This window comes from Fistularia commersonii, chromosome 12, assembly GCF_037954325.1.
Source record: "Fistularia commersonii isolate RoL2024-O1a breed Wild chromosome 12, RoL_Fcom_v1.0, whole genome shotgun sequence".
Classification (NCBI taxonomy): Eukaryota; Metazoa; Chordata; class Actinopteri; order Syngnathiformes; family Fistulariidae; genus Fistularia; species Fistularia commersonii.
Window position 1 is genome coordinate 5,985,780 of NC_141295.1, and position 21,511 is coordinate 6,007,290.

Below are 21,511 nucleotides of genomic sequence, written 5' to 3' on the forward strand. Positions count from 1 at the left end.
AACGTGACCGCAGGTTCGTCTTCATGTTTTCTAGGTGCGAGAACGACCGTCCATTGTCAATATTATAACAAGCAGCTGGTCTGCAGGCTGAAGTTTTTTTCTGTCCATTTGTGTTTACTTGCCAGCTCTGCTTGCTCTCGTGCAAGTCTTTCCAAATCATCATTCAGTGACTTGAAGTTATTCACCCACATGTCTGAGGCTTTCAGGCCAGCAACTTCTACTTCAAAATCTCTGACAGAGACACCGGGGATGAAACTCAGGTTAATTTTGTCCACGGCGCACTCATATGGACGAGTGATGAACTTAAAAAGACTAGTGTGCTCACGAAAGTCCCCAAAGGGTGCTTTGGACGACTTCAGGAGAGTAGATGTGAAGCCTGAGAGCTGCTGGAAATCAAAATGTTGAACAGAGTCACTTGCCATGCACGCATCTTTAAATTCTTTCAGTTTTTCAAAGTGCAGTCAACGACCAGTCTCAATATCCACCGTAAAAATTTCCAGCTTGTTTTCAAACGCAAAGACTGCTTGTTGAAGGGATAAGACGGTATTTCCAATACCTTGCATTTTCACTCTGAGTTGGTTCAGGTGTTCGGTCGTCTTCTTCTTCTTCTTCTTCTTCTTCTTTCGGCTTTTCCCGTTAGGTGTCGCCACAGCCAGTCGACTTTCTCCATCTAACCCTATTCTCTGTATCTTCCTCTCTCACACCAGCTACCTTCACATCCTCTCTCACTAGGGTTAGGGTTAGGTGTTCGGTCACATCCGTAAGAAAATAAAACTTGAGGAGCCACTCGGTGTCCGCTCGCTTGGGATACTGGACGCCTTTCATTTGAAGAAAAGTCTGTATTTCGCTCGGACAAGCCGCAAACGGCGAAGCACCTTCCCTCTTGACAGCCACATTACTGTGCAAAACCAGACCGGGATAATTATTCCCAACTTCATCCAGCGGTGCTTTAAACTGGCGATCATTTAAAGCTCGGGCGACAATAATGTTGACGTCACTTCATCAAGCTGCTCGTCACACATTTGCGCACAAAGTGCCTCCTGATGTAGAATACGGTGGAAACTGAGGACGGGTCTATTCTGCTGCTCACGAAGAAGCGCTACGAATCCTCTGTTTTTCCCCACCGTGCACGGAGCGCCATCGGTACACACAGAAATAACTTTATCTATTGGTAGTTTTTTTTCATTTGCAAACTCCATGAAAGACTTAAATAAATCCTCTCCTCTCGTCGTCCCTTTCGGTGGCAAAACGGCAAGACTTTCCTCACCTGCGACGAACCGTGCAATAATACTGAACTGGGATAAATGACTGACATCTGTTGATTCATCCGAGGCCAGGGAGAAATACTTTGCTGCATTTCTGTCATTCACCTGTTGTTTCTCCACTTGATTTGACATCATAACAGTACAATCATGTACAGTTCTTGCTGAGAAAGGCATATCTTTTATCCCTTTGACTATCTTGTCTTTATGCTTAAAGTCGTCAAAAAGCTCGTCGGCCACATCAAGCATGAACGATTTGGCGTCTTCGCCATCTGTAAACGGCTTCCCGCTTCTCACAGTTGTTAAAGACCCAGCAAAGCTGGCCGGATTGTAATCACCTTGTTTGGCCCAGACACGGAGCTGCTGCTGACCGGCTGCACTCTGGACAGTTCTTGACAGGCCTTCTTTCTGTCGTCTCCCGCTGGATATTTCTCTGCAAATGTGGCACGGCGTGTGTCAAAGTGTCGCTTTATATTTGGACGTTTCATCGATGAAATTTTATCATTGCATAAAAGACACACTGCACAACCCGCTCTCTCCACGAAGGCCAATTCTTCTGTCCATTCCTGCTGAAACATACGGTAATCCTCATTATTTTTTCTTTTCCAAGGCCAGCCTCTCTCCAGTGTGTCCTGGGTCTTCCCCAAGATGGACATGCCTGGAATACCTCCCCTGAGGGGTGTCCAGGAGTCCCCGCATCTGACTCCTCTCTATGCGGATGAGCAGCGACTCTACTTCGAGCGCTTCCCAGATGACCCAACTTCTGTCTCTAAGGGAGAGTCTGGCCACCCTGCGGAGGAAAGTCCCTTCGTCCGCTTCTTTCAACTCGTTCTTTAGGTCACTACCCACAGCTCGTGACCACAGGTGAGGGTGGGAATGTAGATCGACCGGTAAATTGAGAGCTTCGCCTTTTGGCTCAGCTCCCTCTTCACCACGACAGACCGGTAGAGAGTCCGCATTGCTGCAGACGTCGCACCGATCCACCGATCCATCTTTCCCTCACTCGTGAACAAGACCCCTACAAACCTGAACTCCCCCACTTGGGGCAGTACCTCTTCCCCAACCACGCAATGCAGCAGAGGCGTGTCAGCCAGGACAGCCCTACACCATCCAGAGCCTTGAGGAACACAAGGCGGACCTCATCCACCCCCTGGGCCCTGCTGCAGAAGAGCTTTTGACCACTTCAGCAACTTCAGCCCCTGAAGTAGGTGTGTCCGCTCCAGAGTGCCCCAGCTTGGAAGTATTCTTGGAAGCATTCCCACCACCGATCTACAACGTCTTGAGTTGAGGTCAGCAGTGCCCCGCTCCCACTGTACGCAGTGTTGACAGAGCACTGTTTCCCCCTCCTGAGCCGCCAGATGGTGGACCAGAATCTCCTCGACGCCCACCAGAAGTTGTTATCCACGGTCTCCCCAAACTCCTCCCATGCTCGAGTTTTGCATCGGCAACCACCGAAACCGCATCCCGCTCGGCCTGCCGGAAAGGCCGGATAGAACTTCAAGTTTGACGGCATCCCTCACCGCCGGAGTCCACCAGCGGGTTTGAGGGTTGCCACCCCGACAGGTGCCGACCACCTTTCGGCCACAGCTCCGGTCTGAAGCCCAGAACATGGACCATTCTGGCTCAATGTCCCCCGCCTCCCTCGGGATGTGGTTGTGGTTCTACCAGAGGTGTGAGTTGAAACTCCTTTTGACTGGGTACTCTGCTAGACGAGCCAGCTCACCACCAGGTGATGATCAGTTGACAGCGCCGCCCCGCTCTTCACCCGAGTGTCCAGGACACGCCACCGCAAGTCCAACGATTCGGTCCGGCTACCGCCTGGCTCACGCTGCGCCCCTCGACCCTTCCTGTGGGTGGTGAGCCATCATTATCATCGACATCTTATCGAAATCAACTTATCGCGGCAACTGAATTTAAGGGGGTTGTTAGTCGCAGGATTGCAACTGGCTAATGACACCCCATGAACATAACAACCCCCTTTGACCGAGTTTCTGGCCATCAACTCGTCCATTTCCGTAACAAGCTACCATAACCTAGACCCGCCCAAAACAAGTATATTCAGAAACTTCAGAGGCCTCTGTGATGAGGGCTGACACGCCTGCAAGTGAAGAAATTCAAGTCCAGTTGCCCCGATAAGAAGATTTCAACAAGAGTTCACCTCGAGCCGGGTGACTGAGAACCTCCAGTCATCACCAACATCAAGAGAAGGACAAGAAGGTCTTCTAAGTCCCAGTTTGGATCGTCCGACCGTGTTTCCTCCAACCAGCTGTCAGTACAAACCTGATAAGGGTTTCAGTGAAGCCTCCTTAAATTATTTCACTGAAGGTACCTTCTCAGATTCCTGCCACACCTGTTAGACATTGAATATGAAACAAAGTCCAAGAACGGCTAGTAGGTAGCAGTGCTTCCCTTCCTCACCTCCAATAAGGTGGAATTGTGCAGCGTTCAGGGAACAAACCTTAGGATAGGAGATAGCACCTCCACATCTGCTGTTTGATGAATGTTCTGGAGGAAAATGACTACATTTAGCAAACTTCCGAAAACTTCTGCAGTAACTTAATGTGACCATGAGGGAGAAACAAAGCAGTGTCCACAGCAGGATCACTGAGGAGTGGCTTTTTATGCTCAAAGACTCAAAATCAGTGTTTAAATACCAAAACATCACATTTATTCACAAAATACTTTCATGACAAGCAATGCAGGAGAAGGAATTAAAAACCTAGTGTGTAAAACTGGACCGCACAGTTTTGAACAGTGTTCATACAAATAGAGATCTCACAGACACTAACTAAACTATACTAACTAAAATGTAAATAAACAGTGCAGGAAATCACTCACCTGTGGATATTAAGATGTTTACTAGATGTTTACTGTCCACTGGACTCAGGAGATGGACATATATATATATATAGAGAGAGAGAGAAAGAGATATATATATGTGCGATCAGGTGACCAGATCCAGCCAATCAGCGAGCAGCTGCTCATCTCCTCATTCCAGACGCAGGTGAGTCTAGCCAATCATCTGGCGCCATCTAGTGGCGAGACGTGGCAACGACAGCTGATTGGCTCCGAGGTGCTCCAGATATATGGCTTTATTTCTCCCACAGTCGAGCTTCACTCTTTAGCTTGCAGCTTTCTAGCAACCCTGTTGTCTCCCTTAGCTTAGTGCGTTAGCATGAAACCTTCTGTTACAAGAGTTAAAATGAAATACACAAAAGGTAATAAATCAAAAAAAAAAAGAGTCTTTCCTCCCCGTCGGGGAATCGAACGCTGTTTTTTTCCGCATGACAGGTGAAGATACTGTCCAGTAAACTAACATAGAGACACATGAACAGACTGTAAAAATCTCAAAAGATAACTTTGAACGGTTTGTTCCTCACTGGCCCTTGTCCCTTCTGTTAGAATATTCTGTTATAATACATTGTGTTTACATACATTCATTGTATTTACTTATTTTGATTGTCGTCCTTGTGTGACATGAGGACGCTCACGTCAAGAGAGGGACTTGCAAAATCTCCTACGTCAAATGATGGAATCTCCAACCTCACATCATTATTTCACTATCAATTGCAAAGACTGTAAAATGTAACTGCGAGACCCCATCATGTAAGGTGAAGGAATGCGCTACCCTGCTGTTCCAATGACACCCCGGGGATAATCGACTAGAGCCAGGGGTCGGAGGAAGTCATTATCAGGACTTCTTCCGAGCCGCGACTTCGATCAAAGCACGGTTTTACACAACCCAGGTGCTCATATTCCTAGAGAGCGTAAACCAGGGGTCAGGAGAAGTTTGCCAGGACTTCCTCCGATCAGCGGCTTTGATCGAAGCGCAGTTTTACGAGGCCCCGCAGCCCAGATGGCCGCACTCCTAGAGAGCGTAAAACCGGGGGGGTCGGGGAAGCCATTGTCAGGACTTCCTCCGACCCTTTTGGCCAAAAGGTATAAAATGAGCCTGATCCTTTGGATCGGGGCCAGAACTTCTTCATCTACACATTCGACTGGACGCGTCTCAGCGGGTGTCTGGAGGAGCCGAACGATCCTCGCGGGGTGACATTCATTCTGGCCCGGGATATCTCCTAAGTGTATTTTCCTGACTTTGAATAAACCATTCTTGCTTGATTAGTTCCTGGCCGTTGTGACGTTTTTCCCTGAATGATAATCTGAACACACCGGGACAACAAAGTCCGGTCCCGTGGCAGGAGCCACAAAAACGGACAATACTTTCATGACAAGCAATGCAGAAGGAGGAATTAAAAACCGAGTGTGTAAAACTGGACCGCACAGTTTTGAACAGTGTTCATACAAATAGAGATCTCACAGACACTAACTAAACTAAACTAACTAAAATGTAAATAAACAGTGCAGGAAATCACTCACCTGTGGATATTAAGATGTTTACTAGATGTTTACTGTCCACTGGCCTCAGGAGATGGACATATTGATGTGCGATCAGGTGACAGGATCCAGCCAATCAGCGAGCAGCTGCTCATCGCCTGATTCCAGACGCAGGTGAGTCTAGCCAATCATCTGGCGCCATCTAGTGGCGAGATGTGGCAACGACAGCTGATTGGCTCCGAGGTGCTCCAGATATATGGCTTTATTTCTCCCACAGTCGAGCTTCACTCTTTAGCTTGCAGCTTTCTAGCAACCCTGTTGTGTCCCTTAGCTTAGTGCGTTAGCATGAAACCTTCTGTTACAAGAGTTAAAATGAAATACACAAAAGGTAATAAATCAAAAAAAGAGTGTTTCCTCCCCGTCGGGGAATCGAACGCCGTTTTTTTCCGCATGACAGGTGAAGATACTGTCCAGTAAACTAACATAGAGACACATTGGCAGACTGTAAAAATCTCAAAAGATAACTTTTAACGGTTTGTTCCTCACTGACCCTTGTCCCTTCCAACTGCCTGCAACTTGTAAATAAAACGTGCATCCACTTCTTCAGTCTCTATGAATATTAGCGGTTTAATGAATTCACTTAAACCTTAAAATATCCATCTTCATTTGGTCGTGGATTCGACACACCTGAGCCAATCTGCCTCCTGAAATGAATCTTGCAAAGCTAAAAAGACCAAATCCTTGGATGCAACTTATCAATATATCTGGGAAATGCTTCCCTCTTCATCTCCATGACAAACATTGCAGAGTTAGGAATTTAAAGACCAGCCTGTAACCTTTGGCATGTTAGGAGAAAAGATTCAAGAGATTCAAAGCATTGATTGTCGTAGTGTAGAAACGGGTTTTCCTGCACGGTGAAATTCGTACTTTGCTGTCCGCAGTGCATCTGGATATGAATTAATGAGAAACAATGATCACCTTTTGCAGCCTCGCTGTTTCGCGGATCTTTTAATGCTTATTTTTTTACGGTAGACCAACAATCTCCGGGCCTTGTCTCTGTACAACTTGCCAAATTTAAGTTTGCAAATTTTCTCCATGATGAGGACGAAACGTTCCGCGCCGGCAAAGGCACCCGACGACGCGCCCAAATTTAAGAGGAAGTTGTTAACTATCCCAGAAAAAGAGAAACTTGTGGACATGCTGAATGAAGGTCGCAGGTATGCGGCTGGAGGGCGTCGTTACCGAATAAATGAATCTTCGGTTTGTTACATAAAATAACGAGGACGACAGCGGCGATAAGTTTTAACAAGGATGCAACAAGGGTTGTGAGCGTCCGCAACGAGACCACGGCAAGGATGGAGTCGGCTTTAGCTTCATGACGGCGGGAAAAACAACATTATACTGGATGCAAATGTTATCGACAGGGTTTGAAGTGTTTTAGATGAACGTCGGAATATATGTGTCTGATATTAATAAGATGGAATCGACGTTGTTTGGTCATTAAAGAAGTAAACAAAGAGTGTTTCCTCCCCGTCGAGGAGTGTTCTGCAGACAGGTGGAGATACTGTCCACGATACGAACGTGAGATGAAGATGATCTGAGAAGATCCAGCTGACCAGGATTCTCCTTTTAGTTGTAAATTGAGAGATTATAACAAACCTTTTGTAGGTTTCCGTAGTGTAGTGGTTATCACGTTCGCCTCACACGCGAAAGGTCCTCGGTTCGAAACCGGGCGGAAACATTTTTTTGGTACCACTTTGGATCATCCGACCCTGTTTCCTCCACAAGTCAGAAGAAGAGGAGCACTCACCTGTAGATATTAGGACTTTTCCTCTCAGGCTTCCCAGTCCACTGGGCACGGGTGTGCGATCATGTGACCACATCCAGCCAATCAGCAAGCAGCTGCTCGTCTCCTCCTTCCAGGAGCAGGTGAGTCGAGTTTGCAGCAGGAAGGAGAACCAGGCGTTTCAGCCAATCTTCTGGCTTCATCTCCAGCTCTGGGGTGTTTTCTCACCTCTGCTGGACACCAGTGGAATTACAGCTCCAAGCTCATCCTGACTTCTGTGCTGGTCAAGGATTGTCCACAACTAACACCATGGTCAGGCAGAAAAGTGTCCATATGTGCACTTGGAACCAAGACACCTGAGGCCACGGTTCTTCAATCGACCTTGTGGTCGTGTTGTCGGACTTGAGGCTGCACATCCTGGACACTCGGTGAAGGGTAGGGCGGAGCTGATGACACTAGCTGTTGTTGTCCAATCATCTAGAAGCTCACCCTGACCACCTGGAGCCTTTCTCTACTCCTCCCTGAAAACCATGCAACACTCCTCCCTTTTCAGCTTCCACCACTTTGTCCTCTTCATCTTCCTTGTCACCAGAGTCATCCTACAAACCACTATCCTATGCTGCCTGCTTACGCTCTCACCAACAACTATGTTGGAGTCACTGATCCCTTTCAGGTCACCTCGTCTACACAAGATGGAGTCTACCAACTGTTAAAATTCGCGCGAGATTCACGCGAAGGCTCTTGTCACCCCGTGCATTGAGAGAAGGGAGCGCCTGCCCCGCACAGAAGCCTCCGCGGCCATTGTGGAAGCCGTTCAGGCGGCCGAAACCTGCCCCGATCCACCCGAGGCTACGGCCGGGTCGGTCAAAAGAAAAAGGTGCCACTTCTGCCCCTGGAAGAAAGACTGCAAGACAAAAGCTGTGTGCTGCACATGTGAGAAATACATCTGCAAAAAACATTCTCACCTTCACACATTCTGTCCTACATGTGCTAAATAGAGTTGATGTTGAAAATAGTTCACAAAGTCAAGCAACATTTTGTTGTTTTCTTGTGTTATGAGAAGTGTTTTTTTTTTTAATTCACTTCCTAAAAAATATAAAAGAATAAACTGTTGACAAAAATGTTCCAGATTGTTGACTGTTTTTTTTTAATTCCCTTTCTATATAATTAATTCAGAGATAATGACTTCAAATTTATATAATAGCAATAATAAACCTTAATGGTGTAAAAAACACTGTTATGACAGTTGGTTTTTGGTTAAAAAAAAAAAGGTGGAATCATGTTTACTGGTGATCCTCTTTTTTTTATTGTGTAACAATAAATATGTCTCTGCATTCTGTCTCTCATAGTTGAATTGTACCGATGATGAAAATGACAGGCCTCGCTCATCTTTTTCAGAGGGTTTTCTTGAGACTGTTTCTCAGCCAGAAGGAGGAAGGAAGTTGAATTAAATGCAGCGTTGCCACCACCCCACCCTCAAACACACACTGAAGACACTTCTTTCTCACAGGTTCTTCCAGGCTAATATGAGACTGGTGTCTCTGGGTCATCTGCCGGAGCGGCGATGAGTCCGACCGAAGCGCTGAGTGGACTCGTGGTCCTGCTCCTGTCCCTCCAAGGTACCGAACTTCTCCTTTCTATTTCGTGAAGCATCACACGGCGACTGACGGAAATCGCGACAGAGATGCACCTTTGTATCTGGATACCGTCCTGTTATTTCTACATTCGCCGTTTGTTTTTTGAGGAGATTTCAAGGATCGCCAAAGTGTAGAAAGTCGCCAGAGAACCGCCGAGAGTCCTCTCTCTTCAGATAACTCGGTGTTCCCGTCCCAGTTGGAGCCTGAGGTTCTGCCGCCGTCATTTCTGACCGAGCGTGCTCCTCGCCCATGCTCCTGAAGACACTTCTCGCGTCTCGAAGATCTTCCGTTCGGTCCAGTTCTAACAGACCTTTGAGAGTTTTTCGGCTTGAACATAGCGAACCATCTCGGCTCGGTCCGACCCAAAGCTCAATTTCCCCGTCTCGTGTCGGCACGTTTGAACCGAAGGGACTCGGTCAGGCGGCAGACGAGCGTCACGCAGCCTCACGCTGGATCAAAATGATCTTCCTGCGATAAAAATGCAAAGGTATTCATTGTTAAATTGTTAAAAGTTTTTCCTTCCTGTTTCCCCCCTTGATGTTGCAGTGTCTCCTTCCTACACTGAGTGGGAGGTGAAGTACAGATCCATGAGACTCTGCACACTGACAGGATTCAGTGCAGAGATAAGATGCACCTTCAACTACCCGTCATATTCAGACAGATTGCCAAAAAGATCGAATGAGTTACACAGGACACTGTGGTTCACTGAGCAGAGAGACGGCCAACCAGTGGACCTGACAACAGAGCCTGAGTACGCAGGCCGGGTGAAGAATCAGTGTGGATACAAGCGGTGCACTCTGACAATCTCCAACCTGAGAGAGAGCGACGCTGCCACCTACACATTCAGAATCATCACTGACCTGGATAATTACACCGGATCCCCCGGGGTCACTCTGGAAGTCAAGAGTAAGACCCCAGCAGCAACGTTTCTCCGACTGGACGTTTCCATCACACACAAATTTCAAACAAAAAAAGAAAAAAATATTCCTTTTGTGTGAAGTTAGATTTGAATGAAATATCTTTCCTGTCTTTCGTCCCTCCAGGCCTCTGGATCATAAAATACAGTAATTACATGACATGTGTCGACGGCTGTGGGATGACTGGGCTTACATATAGCTGGTTTAAAAATGGAGGGAAAATTGAAAGAGAAAGAAAAAATTATTATTCTTATTATCATTATTCCAAAGAAACTTCTGCAAACAGTGTGTCTTGTGCCACACAAGGATACGAGCGCCATCCCTCCCCTGCAGTGTGTGAGTCCCCTCTTTGTTAGCATCTCTCTTCTATTATTCTGATCTCTTTGTGACTCTGCTTGGAAATGTTCTCTCTCAGGTGTGAAGGGTTCTGTGTGCAACATGGTGACCTACACCCACAGAGACATCTGCGCCCCCAAGGGCTCGGCCGTGGACATCTCCTGCAGCTACACCAGTCCAGGGACAGTTTCGTCCACGTTCTGGTTCCGCACTGAAGGGAAGGATCGGAGGCCTCCCTCACAGCCTGAAGACATCAGGAAAAAGGCAAACTACATCGGACGTGTTGAGGTGGACGGTTCAGGGAACGGACGCTCCACACTGAGAATCAGCAACCTGAGCGAGAGCGATTCAGCAGAGTATCACTTCAGACTTGAGGGGACAGGCTTTCGATGGAAGAACGAGTTACCTGCGACAACGCTGACCGTTACAGGTGCTGAAGAACTTTCACCGCTTCCAGACTTTGGTTCACAGCAAAGGTCGAACTCAGATTTCAACTGTATTCTGAGAGGAACATCCTCTCCCTCATAACTCTTCTCCTTCTCTTCACCATCTTCAACATACCACACTGTCGTCCGCGTGGAGGCAAACATCCGGCCGAAGCCCATCGCTTTAGAAAGCATCGGCTGCTTCTTTACGATGACATTATTCCCCGCTCTCTCTTTGGTATCCAGCTCTGCAGGTTCAGGTCAGGAGGACAAACAACTATAAGAACATGGTGGAAGTGGAGCTGTTGTGTCACAGCAGCTGCAGCTCAGCGGGTCGTTTTTCCTACATCTGGATGCTGAACGGAAGTGAGATCCCCTCCCAGAAGAAGGATCACCTGAAGGTCCATTTGAGTCCCGCAGATTTTGTCTCCTGTGCTTTGGAAGGACATCTTCAGCACCCATCTCCGCCGCTGTGTGAGAGTTCCTTCATTCTTATTGGAAAACCAAACAACCTGAAGAGTCCAGCCTGAAGCCGTCATCCTGCCGTCCACTTGCAGGGGAAAGTTAAACATGCTGACTTGTAACTGCATGTCTTTTGTTTCCACATCTTCACCCCCAGATGCTCTGGATGTCCCCCGGGTGTCGTTCAGTGCTGCTGACATCCTGGAGGGCAGCTCAGTGCCTCTGACCTGCCTTAGCGCTCTGGGGGAGACAGTGAAGTACCTCTGGTACAAGATTGGAAGGGAAAACACCACGGTGGGCGCAGAAAGACAACTCCTCCTCAGTCCAGTTCGGAGCTCAGACTCCGGGAAGTATTACTGCACCGTTGAAAATGTGCTGGGGTCGAAGTCGTCTGAGGCCGTCCACATCGATGTGAAATGTGAGTCAGAGAGGTCATTTGACAAAACTACATCCATTAAAGTCTGTCCCTCGTAAACTTGTTGCCGCTCAGGTCATGTGGGTAAACAGGCACGTCTTCAAACATCACCACCCACATACTTCACATGCCTGCTTTACGTTGGTCAGCAATCCGGAGGGTTCGGCAGATGGGACGCTCCTCGTGCAGAACTCGTTCCTGCTCGGCAATATGGAATAACCTTCTTTGACAAACGTTCTCTCCCAGACGCTCCAAGGCTCCCCGTGGTGTCGATAAGCCCGGCGAACACCGTGATGGAGGGCAGCTCAGTCAACCTGAGCTGCAACAGTGATGCAAACCCAGAAGCCACGTACGTCTGGCAGAAGGAGAACAACGTTTCTCTTCTAGCCGCCGGACGGCTCCTCACCATCACTGAGGTTCTAGTTGAAGACAGTGGGAACTACAGCTGTCAGGTGGAGAACACAAGAGGGCGCCACCAGGCTACCGTACATCTCCTTGTCAAGGCCAGTAAGTCGTGGCTGTTTGACGTCGTCTCTCTTCATCTTTGTCTGTGAAGAGTTCGGGAGGAACAGTCCAGTTGTCAGTGATCCGAAATGTCCTTTCGGTGTCTCTCCATTTCCCAGATTCAATGAAAGCGGTGGCAGGCGGATCAATCGCTGCTCTTTTCTTTCTGGTCCTGGTTTTGCTCCTGGTCACCCTGTTTCTCAGGTAAGTGCCTGAAGGTTGACACCCAAAGACTTTCCCTTGAGTTTAACATGAGTACTCAAGATCTGGTCTTTCCTGCCTCCCAGAAAAAAGATGTTCTCCAAACAACCATCTGGGCATCAAGTGGAACCGGACGGGGAAGCAGAGGTGAGGAACCAGATCTTCCTCAAACCTCCTTGACCAGCAGACTGAAGCCCCTCCGTCTCCTCAGGAACACCAGTACCAGAACTCCTCGGCCGGAGCAGGAGCAACGGCAGCAGGGCCGGACGGTAACCTTGCATACTCCACTGTGACCTTCAAGAAAAGCCATGAAGAACCCGTCTACTCCATCGTCCTTCGAACCAAAGGCCTCGGCCTGAGCGGTGAGGATGAAGAGAAGGAAAGGGATGAGGATTACGTGGAGTACAGTGTTATCAATTCTCCAGGGTGAGTCCTGGAGATTCTCCCAGGACCCCCTCTGTTGCCGAGAGCCTGCTTTCTATGGTGGTTGCTATGGTAACGCCAACAGCTTTTAGAACGCAGACCTTCCCCCTCATGTCGTAAGTGCGCCGCTGCTGTGCGATAAAGGCCAAAGTCTGTCGGGCCATGGAGGGTTTGTCACAACCAGGGACTTTGTCTAAGACTGTAAGATCTTTTACTTTTGACACTTCCATGAAGCTCTTGCAGGACATTGTTAATCCCCTGCATGAAACCTGCGAGCAGTAGGCGGGTCCTCCGAGCAGCGTCCGGGGAGCAGCCGTGGATTCGCTGCCTTGCTCACCGACTCTCCGGCAGGCCAGAAGAAGAACGGGAATCCACCCATTCAACTGCTTTCTTTGTTGCTCCTTCCTACAACCCATCCATCATCTACCGCTTATCCTGCCCTCACTATTTTAAAATAAAGAGCATTTCAAACTCACTGAACAAGTGACTAATGTGTCACTTACTTCCTACTTCAGCCCATCAATGGATTATTATTAACATCCATCCATCTTCCCTCGTGTAGCCGGAATCAGGTGGCGGGGCAGCAGCCGGAGCAGTGAGGCCAAGACCTCCCTCTCCCCCGCCATATGGTCCAGCTCCTTTTGGGGACCCCAAGACGTTCCCAGGCCAGCCTGGAGACATGGTCTCTCCAGTGTGTCCTGGCTCTTCCCCAAGATGGACATGCCTGGAAAACCTCCCCTGCGAGGTGTCCAGGAGTCCCCGCATCTGACTCCTCTCCTCTACTTCGAGCTCCTCCCAGATGACCCAACTTCTCACCCCGTCTCTAAGGGAGAGTCTGGCCACCCTGCGGAGGAAAGTCCCTTCGTCCGCTTCTTTCATCTCGTTCTTTAGGTCACCACCCACAGCTCGTGACCATAGGTGAGGGTGGGAATGTAGATGGACCAGTAAATTGAGAGCTTCGCCTTTTGGCTCAGCTCCCTCTTCACCACGACAGACCGGTACAGAGTCCGCATTGTTACAGAAAGGTGTCCATATGTGATAACACTAGCTGTTGTTGTCCAATCATCTAGAAGCTCTCCCTGACCACCCAGAGCCTTTCTCAACTCCTCCCTTTTCAGCTTCCACCACTTTGTCCTCTGCTCTGTCTTTGTCCTCTTCATCTTCCTCGTCACCAGAGTCATCCTACAAACCACCATCCTATGCTGCCTGCTTACACTCTCACCTACAACTACTCTGCAGTCACTGATCTCTTTCAGGTCACCTCGTCTGTACAAGATGTAGTGCTCCTACCTCTGCTCTTATAAGTTACCCTAAGTTCCTGTCTTTTCTGGAAAAAAGGGGTCACTGCAGCCCTTGTGAACTCCGTTCTTCCACGTGACAAGCAGAGATACTGTCCACTATGCTGTCTGACAAGTCCAGCTGACCCTGATTCTCCATTCCCTTCAGAATTAAGAAATCAGATGTGGACAAGGCACCTGCAGGTTTCCGTAGTGTAGTGGTTATCACATTCACATCACATGCGAAAGGTCCTCGGTTCAAAACTGGGCGGAAACATCTTAAGCTGTGGCCCGGAGAAGTTGGCATTTTTTGGTACCACTTTGGATCATCCGACCCTGTTTCCTCCACAAGTCAGAAGAAGAGGAGCACTCACCTGTAGATATTAGGACTTTTCCTCTCAGGCTTCCCAGTCCACTGGGCACAGGCGTGTGATCATGTGACCACATCCGGCCAATCAGCGAGCAGCTGCTCGTCTCCACATTCCAGGAGCAGGTGAGTCGAGTTTGCAGCAGGAAGGAGAACCAGGCGTTTCAGCCAATCTTCTGGCTTCATCTCCAGCTCTGGGGTGTTTTCTCACCTCTGCTGGACACCAGTGGAATTACAGCTCCAAGCTCATCCTGACTTCTGTGCTCATCAAGGATCTTCCACAACTAACACCATGGTCAGGCAGAAAGGTGTCCATATGTGCACTTGGAACCAAGACACCTGAGGCCACGGTTCTTCGATCGACCTTGTGGTCGTGTTGTCGGACTTGAGGCTGCACATCCTGGACACTCGGTGAAGGGTAGGGCGGAGCTGATGACACTAGCTGTTGTTGTCCAATCATCTCGGACAGGGTCGGGAACCTTTTTGCCTGAGAGCCAAAAAAAACACATATTTTAAAATCTGATCCTAAGAGAGCCGTATGTATATTTTAATACCGAAAACAGCTAAATGGAAGATAAAGACCAACAATTTTAGAGTACAATAAGACTGAATTTATTTTGAACAACATACTTTGCTATAACAAAGTAACTTAATAACAAGAAAAGTGCTTCTTAATTATAACGCTACTAAACGTGACCGCAGGTTCGTCTTCATGTTTTCTAGGTGCGAGAACGACCGTCCATTGTCAATATTATAACAAGCAGCTGGTCTGCAGGCTGAAGTTTTTTTCTGTCCATTTGTGTTTACTTGCCAGCTCTGCTTATTTACCCACACGTCCGAAAACTTCAGGTCAGCAACTTCTGATCTAAATGGAAGAAGACCAACAATGTATGTTTTATAATAAGACTCTGTCAAAACATGTTGTTCAAAATAAATGAAAAGGTATTTATTAGTAAGAAAAGTAGTTCTTACTATTAAAGCGACTTCTGGTGGTGCAGGGTTTTGCTAATGTCTTTGCAGTCTGGTTGATGGTGGTGAGGTTCAGCTTCATGCAGGCGTTTAGGCTTCCGTCTGTTAAGCGTGACCGCAAGTTGGTTTTAATGTGTTTTAGGTGTGAGAACGACCGCTCGCATGCATATGTAGATCCAAACACGGTCAATACGGCAAGACTCACACGCTGCGGTGTTTTGTACGTGACGGGAAGCGCGTTCCAGGTTTTGACAATCAGCTGGTCTGCAGGCTGAGGTTTTTTCATGTCTGTCCATTTGTGTTTACTTGCCAGCTCTGCTTGCTCTCGCGCAAGTCTTTCCAAATCATCATGATCAGCAGAAGTTCAAAGACTCAAAGTCAGTGTTTAAATACCAAAACATCACATTTACTCACATAACACTTTCATGACAAGCAATGCAGGAGGAGGAATTAAAAACCTAGTGTGTAAAACTGGACCGCACAGTTTTGAACAGTGTTCATACAAATAGAGATCTCACAGACACTAACTAAACTAAACTAACTAAAATGTAAATAAGCAGTGCAGGAAATCACTCAACTGTGGATATTAAGATGTTTACTAGATGTTTACTGTCCACTGGACTCAGGAGATGGACACATAGATGTGCGATCAGGTGACCAGATCCAGCCAATCAGCGAGCAGCTGCTCATCTCCTGATTCCAGGCGCAGGTGAGTCTAGCCAATCATCTGGCGCCATCTAGTGGCGAGACTTTGCAACGACAGCTGATTGGCTCCGAGGTGCTCCAGATATATGGCTTTATTTCTACCACAGTCGAGCTTCACTCTTTAGCTTGCAGCTTTCTAGCAACCCTGTTGTGTCCCTTAGCTTAGTGCGTTAGCATGAAACCTTCTGTTACAAGAGTTAAAATGAAATACACAAAAGGTAATCAATCAAAAAAAGAGTGTTTCCTCCCCGTCGGGGAATCGAACGCCAGTTTTTTCCGCATGACAGGTGAAGATACTGTCCAAACTAACATAGACACATTGACAGACTGTAAAAATCTCAAAAGATAACTTTTAACGGTTTGTTCCTCACTGACCCTTGTCCCGTCTGTTAGAATATTCCGTTATAATACATTGTGTTTACATACATTCATTGTATTTACTTATTTTGATTGTAGTCCTTGTGTGACGTGAGGACGCTCACGTCAAGAGAGGGACTTGCAAAATCCCCTACGTCAAATGATAGAATCTCTAACCTCACATCATTATTTCACTATCTATTGCAAAGACTGTAAAATGTAACTGCGAACATTCGACTGGACGCGTCTCCGCGGGTGTCTGGAGGAGCCGAACGATCCTCGCGGGGTGACATTCATTCTGGCCCGGGATATCTCCTAAGTGTATTTTCCTGACTTTGAACAAATCATTCTTGCTTGATTAGTTCCTGGCCGTTGTGACGTTTTTCCCTGAATAATAATCTGAACACACCGGGACAACAAAGTCCGGTCCCGTGGCAGGAGCCACAAAAACGGACAATACTTTCATGACAAGCAATGCAGAAGGAGGAATTAAAAACCGAGTGTGTAAAACTGGACCGCACAGTTTTGAACAGTGTTCATACAAATAGAGATCTCACAGACACTAACTAAACTAAACTAACTAAAATGTAAATAAACAGTGCAGGAAATCACTCACCTGTGGATATTAAGATGTTTACTAGATGTTTACTGTCCACTGAACTCAGGAGATGGACATATAGATGTGCGATCAGGTGACCAGATCCAGCCAATCAGCGAGCAGCTGCTCATCTCCTGATTCCAGACGCAGGTGAGTCTAGCCAATCATCTGGCGCCATCTAGTGGCGAGACTTTGCAACGACAGCTGATTGGCTCCGAGGTGCTCCAGATATATGGCTTTATTTCTACCACAGTCGAGCTTCACTCTTTAGCTTGCAGCTTTCTAGCAACCCTGTTGTGTCCCTTAGCTTAGTGCGTTAGCATGAAACCTTCTGTTACAAGAGTTAAAATGAAATACACAAAAGGTAATCAATCAAAAAAAGAGTGTTTCCTCCTCGTCGGGGAATCGAACGCCGTTTTTTTCCGCATGACAGGTGAAGATACTGTCCAGTAAACTAACATAGAGACACATTGACAGACTGTAAAAATCTCAAAAGATAACTTTTAACGGTTTGTTCCTCACTGGCCCTTGTCCCTTCCAACTGCCTGCAACCTGTAAATAAAACGTGCATCCACTTCCTCAGTCTCTATGAATATTAGCGGTTTAATGAATTTAATTAAACCTTAAAATATCCATTTTCATTCGGTCGTGGATTCGACACACCTGAGCCAATCTGCCTCCTGAAATGAATCTTGCAAAACTAAAAAGACCAAATCCTTGGATGCAACTTATCAATATATCTGGGAAATGCTTCCCTCTTCATCTCCATGACAAACATTGCAGAATTAGGAATTTAAAGGCCAGCCTGTAACCTTTGGCATGTTAGGAGAAAAGATTCAAGAGATTCAAAGCATTGATTGTGACACGTAGTGTAGAAACGGGTTTCCTTGCACGAAGAGTGTTTCCTCCTCGTCGAGGAGTGTTTCGCATACAGGTGGAGATACTGTCCACGATACGAACGTGGGATGAAGATGATCTGAGAAGATCCAGCTGACAAGGATTCTCCTTTTAGTAGTAAATTGAGAAATTATCACAGTAATCCAGCAGGTTTCCGTAGTGTAGTGGTTATCACGTTCGCCTCACACGCGAAAGGTCCCCGGTTCGAAACCGGGCGGAAACATTTTAAGCTGTAGCCCGGAGAAGTTGGCATTTTCTTGGTACCACTTTGGATCATCTGACCCTGTTTCCTCCACAAGTCAGAAGAAGAGGAGCACTCACCTGTGGATATTAAGACTTTTCCTCCCAGGCTTCCCAGTCCACTGGGCACAGGTGTGCGATCATGTGACCGCATCCGGCCAATCGGCGAGCAGCTGCTCGTCTCCTCATTCCAGGAGCAGGTGAGTCGAGTTACAGCAGGAAGGAGAACCAGGTGTTTCAGCCAATCTTCTGGCTTCATCTCCTGCTCTGGGGTGTTTTCTCACCTCTGCTGGACACCAGTGGAATTACAGCTCAGAGCTCATCCTGACTTCTGTGCTGGTCAAGATAAGAACAACTTTATTAATCCCGAAGGAAATTGCTGTGCCAGAGTTACAGAAAATATAACAGTAATAAATAATGAAAAGAAAAGGCAGAATTAGAAATAAAATAAACTATAAACTATAAAGTGTCTCAGTGAAACTATGAAGTGTCTTAGTAACAAGTGAGGTAAGGAGTGCACAATAGTATGATAAAGGAAAAATTGTAGTGTAGCTGTTATGAAATGAAATATTGCACAGTTTTTGTTTTTTTTTAGGTTAAAGATAGGTTTTTATGGTTGCCGGCGGCTGAATGGAATTAAGGGGAATTAAGAGGAATTAAAAAGTCTGATCGCCTCGGGGAGGAAAGACCTCCTGTGGCGTTCAGTGGAGCTCCTCGGTGGAATCAGTCTGCGGCTGAAAGAGCTCTGACAGGACGTCAGTGTCCATGCAGGGGGTGATGGAGGTTGTCCATGATGCTGAGGAGCTTCCTCAGCATCCTCCTCTCTGACACCTGCACCACAGACTCCAGCTCCACTCCCAGGACAGATCCAGCTCTCCTGATGAGCTTGTTGAGTCTGTTAGCATCAGCTGTCTTGATCCTGCTGCCCAGAACACAACAGCGTAGAAGATGACGCCGGACACCACCGAGTGGTAGAACATCTGCAGCATGGACCTGCAGACGTTGAAAGATCTGAGCCTCCTGAGGAAGAACAGGCGGCTCTGACCCTTCTTGAAGATGGCGTTGGTGTTAACAGTTCAGTCCAGTTTACTGTCCAAGTGGACACCCAGGTACTTATAACTGTCCACAATGTCCACCTCTGTACCCCTGATGGTGACCGGGGTCGGATGGGTCCTCTGTTTCCTGAAATCCACCACCAGCTCCTTTGTCTTTGTGACATTGAGCTGGAGGTGGATTCAGTCCACATCATTCCACAAACCATGTCCACCAACCCTCTTCCTTTTCCTGTCATAGTCCAGATATCAAAGTTCCTCCTCTCAGTCCCAAACTCTTTCCTTTCCTCTTCTCTCTCTGCTTCCGATGCTCATGTCAAAGTCAAACCAAATGGCTCCATTAGTTCATCAGGATGTATTTCGAGTTGTTTACATGGAGAAACATATGAACTGGAGATGACGAGAGTTTCCTCTCCATCGGGGAAGCAAACTCCGCTCCTCCACGTAACAGGCAGAGATACTGTCCACTCTGCTGTTGACGTCTTTCCTCCCTGAGGCGATCAGACTTTTTAATTCCTCTCCATTCAGCCGCCGGCAACCATAAAAACCTATCTTTAACCTAAAAACAAACAAAAATGTGCAATATCTCATTTCTGTGCAATATTCAGAAACTGTGCAATATTTCATCTCATCTCATAACAGCTACACTACAATGTTCCCTTCTATCATACTATTGTGCACTCCTTACCTCGCTTGTTACGAAGACACTTATAGTTTTATCACTGCTTACTAAGACACTTTATAGTTTCACTGATACACTTTATAGTTTATAGTTTATTTTTATTTCTAATTCTGCCTTTCTTTTATTATTTATTACTGTTATATTTTCTGTAACTCTGGCACTGCAATTTCCTTCGGGATTTATAAAGTTGTTCTTATTCTTATTCTTATTCTTATATCCTGGACACTCGGTGAAGGGTAGGGCGGAGCTGATAACACTAGCTGTTGTTGTCTAATCATCTAGAAGCTCACCCTGACCACCTGGAGCCTTTCTCAACTGCTCCCTTTTCAGCTTCCACCACTTTGTCCTCTGCTCTGCCTCTGTCCTCTTCATCTTCCTTGTCACCAGAGTCATCCTACAAACCACCATCCTATGCTGCCTGCTTACAGTCCCACCAACAACCACTTTGCAGTCACCGATCTCTTTCAGGTCACCTCGTCTATACAAGATGTAGTCTACCCACATTCTCCTACCTCTGCTCTTATAAGTTACCCTAAGTTCCTGTCTTTTCTGGACAAAAAGGGCTCACCACAGCCCTTGTGAACTCTGCTCTTTCACGTAACAGGCAGAGATACTTTCCACTCTGCTGTCTGACAAGTCCAGCTGACCCTGATTCTCCATTCCCTTCTGAATTAACATCTCAGATGTAGAGACCAAACCTGCAGGTTTCCGTAGTGTAGTGGTTATCACGTTCGACGGGAGGGGGTGGAGAGAGTCCCAGTGGGGGGCAGGAGGGCTGAGGTGTAAACGAGACGTCGTCCAGGGAAGCAGAAGAGGTGCGTGGGGGAGGGGGAAAGCTCCTTAAAGTGAGGGATGAGGGCGCAGGGGAAGGAAAGTCCTGAGAGGAGCTGGGGGGAGGGTGGGCGGAGGCTCCTTCATCAAATCTGTTAAAAAACAGGTTTAGTTCGTTTGCCTCCTACAAGTCTCCTTCCATCATCTGGCTTGCTTGTTTTCCATGGCCAGTGATGGTTTTCAACCCACTCCACACCTCCCTCATGTTGTTCTGCTGGAGTTTGCTCTCCAGCTTCCTCCTGAAACTGTCCTTTCCCTCTGCGATCTTCTCCCTCAGCTCAGTCTGCACCTTCTTCAGTTCCTCTTTGTCTCCACTTCTGAATGCCGCCTTCTTCCTGTTCAGCGTGTCTTGAATGTCCTTAGTCACCCAGGGTTTGTTGTTTGAGAAACAACGCACAGTCTTGGTGGGGACGATGTTGTCCGTGCAGAAGTTGACATAGTCAGTTATACAGTCGGAGAGTCTTCTGATGTCGTCTCCCTGGTCCTCGCAGAGCACATCCAAGTCCGTCGTCTCGAAGCATCCCTGAAGAGTCAGTTCTGCCTCCTGTGACCAATGCTCCCGTAGGCTACGACTTTGCGACTAGGAAGGGCGTGATTCGGAGGAATACCCCCCCACGACAGGTGTTGTGCTATTGGACTTCTTTGCTCATCACAGATTGTCCATAACCAACACCATGGTCAGGCATGAAGGTGTCCATATGTGCACTAGACAAGTCCAGCTGACCCTGATTCTCCATTCCCTTCTGAATTAAGAAATCACATGTGGACAATGCACCTGCAGGTTTCCGTAGTGTAGTGGTTATCACGTTTCCTCTCCGTCGGGGAAGCAAACT

General features: G+C 47.3%; 1 protein-coding gene, 1 long non-coding RNA gene and 1 other non-coding gene across 3 annotated transcripts in view; 1 reads left to right on the forward strand and 2 right to left on the reverse strand.

Annotated features, from left to right (window-relative positions):
- Nucleotides 1–14,429, reverse strand: part of LOC147228530 (cytokine receptor common subunit beta-like) — a 176,375-nt gene extending 161,946 nt beyond the window's left edge. The window contains exon 1 of the mRNA XM_086156634.1: nucleotides 14,355–14,429. The gene's annotated coding sequence lies outside the window, so the exon portion shown is untranslated. The remainder of the gene's footprint in view (nucleotides 1–14,354) is intronic.
- A 569-nt stretch (nucleotides 14,430–14,998) lies between these two features.
- On the reverse strand, nucleotides 14,999–15,668 carry LOC147228548 (uncharacterized). Its single transcript, XR_015106928.1, has 3 exons — nucleotides 15,522–15,668; nucleotides 15,320–15,418; nucleotides 14,999–15,212 (listed from the first exon to the last, which is right to left on the reverse strand). It is a non-coding gene; the product is annotated as an uncharacterized LOC147228548 (long non-coding RNA).
- A 2,355-nt stretch (nucleotides 15,669–18,023) lies between these two features.
- Nucleotides 18,024–18,096, forward strand: trnav-cac (transfer RNA valine (anticodon CAC)). Its single transcript has one exon. It is a non-coding gene; the product is annotated as a tRNA-Val (tRNA).
- The last annotated feature ends 3,415 nt before the right edge of the window (nucleotides 18,097–21,511 follow it).